Below are 7,337 nucleotides of genomic sequence, written 5' to 3' on the forward strand. Positions count from 1 at the left end.
GTATGATATGATGTGTTAAGGGGAAGAGAATTCAGACTCTGGCATTCATCCATGAGTGCCGATGCTTCATTCTTATTATAGACTTTTTTAGAATAAACAATCATGCAATGTCCTTTGATCTGTCTCATTAGTCGGAACCATGACAGAACTAAGACTTGCAACAGAAGTCAAAGGTAATAACAAAAGTTTTTTTCAACATATAAGTAACAAGTAAAAAGTCAAAAAAACAGTCAGTCCACTAAAGAGAGAAGATGGCAAGGAAGTAACAGGCCGTAGAGGCAAAGCAGAGCTGCTTAAATTCATTCTTTGCATCTTTTTTCATGCACATAGAAAAAATAGCTCAATCTACCAAAAAACAAAACCATAAAAAATAAACTAGGATTACAAATTAAAATAGGCAAGAAAATAAGAGAATGCCTGCCCACTCTACACTAGTTCTAATCACCAGCACCAGACATATTACCTCCCAGAGTTCTGAAGGAGCTGGCAGACGTGATCTCAGAACCGTTGAACCATATCTTTCAAAGATCTTCAAGCACCAGGGAACTACCAGTGGACTGGAAAAGAACTGATGTAGTTCCCATGTTCAAAAAAGGGGGAAAAATGGGTCCACAAAACTACAGACCAATCAGCCTGACATCAATCCTGAGAAGATTATGGAAAAGATAATCAAGCAACATCTGCAAATACCTAAAAAACAAGCAAAGTTATAACCAGAAGCGAAAATGGGTTTCTCAAAAACAGATTATGCCATACAAATCTTATTTCATTCTTTGACAAAGTGACTAAATTAGTGGATCAGCCAAATGCTATGGACGTAGTATACTTGGATTTCAGTAAGACATTTGACAAAGTAGATCATAATCTACATCTTGGTAAGTTAGAAAAATGTGGGACAGACACATCCATCCACACACATGGATGTCATAACTGGCTGACAAACTGCACTCAAAGTGTATTCCTTAATGGAACTACATCTATATGGAGGGAAGTAATCAGTGGGGTACCCCAAGATTCTGTTTTAGGTCCATTTAGATGAGGGAATAGAAGGAGAAATCAAATATGAAGATGACACCAAGCTGGCAGGAATAGCCAAGATACAGAAGAATATTGATAGATTTGAACACCAAGTCCTATCTAACAAAATGAAATCCAATGGAGAGAAAAAATGTTTTATACATAGGCAAGAAAAACTCAAAGAATAGGTGGAACCTGGCTCAATAGCAGTAATTGTGAGAGGGATCTTGAAGTCCTAGTGGACAATCACTGAAATATGAGTCAGCAGTGTGATGCAGTGGACAAAAAAGGCAATGTAATCCTAGGGTGCATTAACAGAGGGATAGAATCAAGATCACCTGAAGTGTTAATATCACTTTATAATGCATTGATAAAACCAGTGCTTTTTTTGTAAAAAAAAAAAGTGCCAGAACTCATACACTGCTCCAGCTCCAGTCAAAAGCCCTTTACAGAGCGGGGGGGGGGGGGGACCACTTTAGGGAGCTTCCAAGGCTCAGATCATGTGAGCAGTGTCAGCTGACAGACACCATTGCCACGGCTTTTGAGAGGGCGCTTGTTCAGAGCCAGCATGTTTTCTGCCACCTCATCCTCCTCCGCCTCTGATGACACAGAGGCTTCCTTCGGAGCCAGAATGACCAAGGCAGCAGCGGCACTGCTGCTTTGGGAGCGCGCCTGGTCCCTCAAAGAGATTCACTCCAGGAGTCAATCCTGGTCCTTGGTGGCCAACATGGGGGTGAGGACAGGCAGAGAAGAAGGTCTGCTTTCAGGGCCGTGGAAGTGTTTCCGGGTCGACCTTCAATGCCCCCGATTTCCCCAGGCAGCTTCCTTTCACCGAGCCAGAGCTTTACAGGTAGTTCTTGAATTACAAGTGTAATGGAGCCTGCCCATTCCATTTGCAACTCGAAAACTTGTAGAGTGAATCTCGTTCTTTTAGCGAGATCGTTCTCTGGCTCATTAAAATGCATGTGGCTCATTAAGTAAAGATGAGGTATCTCAGGTGGGGAAGGCCATGGAGGGCCTGATGGAACAGGCCCCCCAAGGCCTCCCCAACCACTAAGATACCTCATGCTTCCCCCTCCCTTCCTGCCGCACATGACTCACCTGGAAAAAGTCTGTCTCCTCTCTGCTGCGGTTCCTGCTGCCTCTCCAATGTGAGGCCAGGGGATTTGTCCACAGCCCCCCGTGGCCCAATCTGGGCTCCAGTGGCTTGGAAAAAGCCTCCGGAGCCCGGATTGGGCCACAAGGGGCCATAAAATCATTCCGCGGCCATAGATCTGGGCTCGGTAGGTCTTTTGCAGGCCTCCAGAGCCCAGATCAGGCCGCTGGGGGCCCCCGCAAAATCGCTCCGTGGCCATAGCCCCGAGCTCTGGAAGCTTAGAAAAGACCTCCAGAGTCTGGATCAGACCGCAGGGGCGCCTGCAAAATCGCTCCATGGCCATAGATCAGGGTGGAAGAGGTTTTTTCCAGGCCTCCAGAGATGGATTGGGCCACGGGGGGGGGCTGTGGCCTCAGATCGGAGTGACAGCAGGAAGTGTGGCAGAGAGGAGACTTGCGCAGCAGGGAGGGAGAAGCGTGAGAGCGTTAAGTGAATGCAGATAACTCAGGGATTACCTGTACTTGCACTGGCAGCTTAGAAGAACCGGTACTTCTATTCAAAAAAAGGTGCTGGAAAGCACTGGGTAAAACCAAACTTGGAATAATGTATCCAGCTTTGGTCACCATATTATAAAAAAGATGTTGAGACACTAAAAAGTCTGCAGAGAAGATTGACTAAGATGATTAGGGAGCTGGAGGCTAAGACATAGAATGGTTGCAGGAATTGGGTAGTCTAGTCTAGTGAAAAGAGGAATTATGGATGACAGTAGTGTTCAAATACTTGATGATTTGCCATAAAGAAGAGGTGGTCAACTTATTTTCCAAATCACCAGAAGGCAAGAGAAGAAGCAATGGATGGAAACTAATCAAGGAGAGAAGCAACCTAGAACTAAGGAGAAACTTACTAACAGTGAGAACAATTAACCAGTGGAATGGCTTGCCTTCAGAAATTATGGGTGCTCCATCACTGGAGGCTTTTAGGAAGAGACTGAACAGCCATTTGCCTTAAATCACAGGTGTCAAATTCGCCACATCACGTGTCATGACTTTTTTTTGCATTGCCAGAGCTGGGGTGAACACAGCCTCCATATTAAATGATATTGGGTCTCCTGCTTGAGCAGGTAGTTGGACTAGAAGACCTCCAAGGTCCCTTCTAGCTCTGTTACAAACCTCCAGCAATGAAGCACCAACAACTTCTAGAACAGGGGTGTCAAACTGCCGGCCCACAGGCCGCACACGTCATCCGGCAGCCGCACCCACCCCATTGCCGGCAATGGCAAAATCATCCTGATACATTGCACATTACGTGACGTCGCGAGTTTGACATGTCTGTTCTAGAAGCTTGCTATTCCCAACGAATCAATCTTCACTTGAAGGAGACTATTTAAATCTTCCCACCAGCAGAAAATTGCAGCCTTGAGTTTCAAACCATGCAGCTCCATTGGACTTAAATTTGAGGAAGGAAGGAACATGCAGAAGCAGTAGCTGACATGCTTCACCCTAACTGCTTCTCTGCTTCCATGCTATGGAGGAAACCAAACAGACCTATTTGCTCCCAACCTATCCTGACCTATTCTCAATTCACCTTCTAGCTGCTGCTTTGATCCTTGGAAAAGCACAAATGCCACTCGGCCAACCATCTTCCTCCCATGAGTGATCCAGTAGAGGAAGTTCTGTTGTCCCAAAGGTGCTTTTTCAAGAGTAACTGGACTTTCTTCTACTCTCCTCCCCTTTCTAGGAATAGTTTTTGATGGTTTTAACTCATTTAACACTGCCACCTACTATACTGCTTTTTAGGCAGATTTGACAGCTTTGAAATGTGTTGGTGCAGTGGTTAGAATGCAGTACTGCAGGCTACTTCTGCTGGCTGCCATCAGTTCGATTCTCATCGGCTCAAGGTGGACTCGGCCTTCCATCCTTCTGACGTTGGTAAAATGAGTACCCAGATTGTTGTGGCAATATGCTCTCTAAACTGCTTAGAGAGGGCTGTAAAGCACTGTGAAGCGGTATATAAGTCTAAGTGCTATTAATATTGCTATTTCTTGATAGGTGGCGGAAAAACATGCTTGTCCCATTTCTACCTAAGGCGTTTACAAGATCTTTTCACTAATTAAATGCTATCAAGTCATTTTTGACTTCTAAAAAGTGTGCTTCTTCTCATCTCCCATCCTTTCTAGCAATACAGAGCTTAATGGTTTTAACTCCTTTAAACTCAACCACAGATGCTGCCTGCTGTATTGTCCACTTTCTAGGCACATATGTGGCCTATTTGATCGCCATCGCTGGATAGGACACAGAAAAATATGCTGGCGTTTGCAAGATGTTTTCACTGATTAAATGCCACCAAGTAGTTTTTGACTTCTAGCAACTGGCTTTTGCAACTGAGCCAAGTGAAATAGTGAAATGTGATCCTACTTACTTTATGAAACTTAGCTATGTGCTAAGCCCTAAAACTGCAAGATGTTTTTACAGAACTACAAAATCAGCTTTCTCAGGTGTGACTTTCACTAGAAATCAAAGGCTCTTTACATCCCAAATTTTTATGATTGATTTCTTGTGGTTCCCAAGGATTTTAGGACATGGCAGCACCATCAGGGGAGATGCTACAGGGGCGCCATCTTCACTCCTGTGGGTCAGGCTGCATTGAGAAGCACTCCCCACTTCACTTCATTCCTGAAGGAGGAAATTTTATATCTGCTAAATGCCAAATGCCACGTGTTTCTGTAAATTTGCTGGCAGAGGTTTCCATTAGGTCATGGGAAGAATATGCAGCAGGGCCTAGAAAATGGTTACTAAGAAAGAGGGGGTGATTGCCAATATATGATAGAATGAAATGTTTGCAGAAAACATTATTTAAAAAAACAAAAGGGAAAAATAGAATATCCCATCAAAGCCAGGCTAACCTTTTTAGTGGGATACCCTGCACTGCCATTTGTAATCTAAATTTAGTAAAGAATGGGTGGTGATAGTGGCAATTTCAACTTGGCTCTAAGCTCTGTTGCATGGAGGACACTGAAATAAAATAACCCCACCATATATTTTATTGATTCCCTTTTCATTCAGGAACTCAAGATGACATACAAAGCACTTCCTGTGTGGCAAGCTGTGATTTACAGGCTAAATGCCCCCAAACATCCTGCCTACCTACTGAGACATACTTTTTGCCTCTGAGTATTCCATAGCTTCTAATTTAACGCTGAGGTACAGCTCATAGTTTTCCATCCAGCGCCCTTAGCCTTAAACCAGATGTTTGTTTTTGGGGCCTAAGTCAGTCAAGGGGTTTCCCCTTTCCTGCTTCCTAGCCCTGATAGTAGCCAGAAGTTATAACCAGAAGTTAACATGGGTCTGTCAAAGACAGACCATGCCAAACAAATCTTATTTCATTCTTTAACAAAATGACTCAATAGTGGACCAGCAAAATGCTGTGGACATAGTATACTTGGATTTCAGTAGGGCATTTGACAAAATACACCATAATCTACTTCTTGGTAAAATGTGGGACAGATACATCCATCTTCACAGATGGATTCATAACTGGCTGAAAAACCACATTCAATGTGTAAACCTTAATAGTACTACTTCTATTAAGCAATGGATGGAAACTAATAAGGAGAAAAGCAACCTAGAACTAAGGAGAAAGTGAGAACTAATTGAGAACAATTCTGGGTGCTAGACAGCCATTTGTATGCAGTGGTATAGGGCACGGGTAGGCAACCTTGCTTGCTTAGGAATTCTGGGAGTTAAAGTCCACGAGTCATAAAAGAACAAGGTTGTCTACCCCTGGTACAGGGTCTCCTGCTTGATCAAGGGATGGAACAGAAGACCTACAAAGTTCCTTCCAACTCTGTTACAAACCTGGAGTGATGGAGCATCCACAACCTCTGGAGGAAAGCCTTTTCTAAAGAATCAACTTTCACTTGAAATAGTTTTTAAATCTTCCCACCAGCAGAAAATTGCAGTCCCGAGTTTAACAGCTTTCGGTACCAGTGGACTTAAAGTTGGTGAGGGAAAGGATTTGCAGCAGCAGCAGCTGACATGTTTCAGCCGAGTTGCTTCTCTGCTTGGACGCCGTGGAGGAAACCAAACAGCCCTACTTGCTTCCGGCTTCGCCTCAACTCACCTTCCAGCTGCTGCTTCCACCCTGGAAACAGCACAAAAACCGCTCTGCATCCCTCCTTTCCCACCCACCCCCGTGAGTGATGCGGAAGAGGAAGTTCCTCTGTGCTTCTTCACGCCTCCCATCCTTTCTAGCAATACAGAACTCTATGGTTTTAACTCCTTTAAACTCAAACGCAGATGCTACCCGCTGAACTGTCCACTTTCTAGGCACAGATGTGGCCTATTTGACCACCATCGCTGAATAGGACGCAGAAAAATCCGCTTGTTTTGTCTGTACCTGAGGCGTTTGATTTAAATGCTACCAAGTAGTTTTTGACTTCTAGCAACTGACTTTTACAATTGAGCCATGTGAAATAGTGAGATGTGATGCTACTTAGCTTGTGAAGATTAGCTGTATGCTGAGCCCTAAAAGTTCATGACGGTTTTTCAGAATTACAGAATAAGATTTTTAAAGGGTGACTCTCAATGGAGATCAAAACCTCTACTTCCCAGATCTTCAGGCTAGATGCTCCAGGGGAGCCAGCTTGTTAAGTATATTTAATTTAATAGCTGGAACAGGGTCGGACAATTAATAAGCACACGAAGTTATGGCTAATTGGTTGAAGAGAGCTGGCTAACTGCCTGAGGCAATCTAAGATGTGATTGGTTGCTCTGAGGGTTAAAGTGGGAATTTCCTTGTTTCCCCGCCTCTTTTTCTCTTGAGCGCTGTACGTTTTTTCTGTAATTTACCTCATGGGGTTTCTGCTTTGTTGATTTACCTGATGACGCTCCTATCTAGTTTACTGTATGTACGGTTGTAAAATATATTTGTTTATTTAAAACTACCAGTTCACGTCAGCATCTTTGGACACAGGCTGTGCAAATCCCTAACAGGTTATGGACCCAGAAGTACCCTGAAGAGCCAGAGGTAAAGTTTTTCTGAGGTAAAAATTTCTTCATGAACCTGAGGTAGATTGAGGATGATTGGCCTGTAAAGACAATACGATGCTATCTGTTACAGGAATGGAAGGAGGATTTCCTGTAGCTCCCCTTGAGATGAATTATTTCTCATGGAGATGTTTCTGCGGAGGGAGGATTTGTGAACAGCTGTAAGCAATTCTCCAGCA

The 7,337-nt window shown here is 43.8% G+C and overlaps 1 protein-coding gene across 1 annotated transcript in view; it reads right to left on the reverse strand.

Moving 5' to 3' along the window:
- The window catches only part of LOC308662999 (uncharacterized protein), a gene marked incomplete at its 3' end in the record, with an annotated part of 29,838 nt that extends 23,534 nt beyond the window's left edge, over window positions 1–6,304 (reverse strand). Inside the window, exon 1 of the mRNA XM_081319142.1 lies at window positions 6,233–6,304. The remainder of the gene's footprint in view (window positions 1–6,232) is intronic.
- Between the last annotated feature and the right edge of the window lie 1,033 nt (window positions 6,305–7,337).

The sequence above is a fragment of the Vipera berus genome, assembly GCF_964194415.1.
Source record: "Vipera berus genome assembly, chromosome: 2".
NCBI classification, from domain to species: Eukaryota; Metazoa; Chordata; class Lepidosauria; order Squamata; family Viperidae; genus Vipera; species Vipera berus.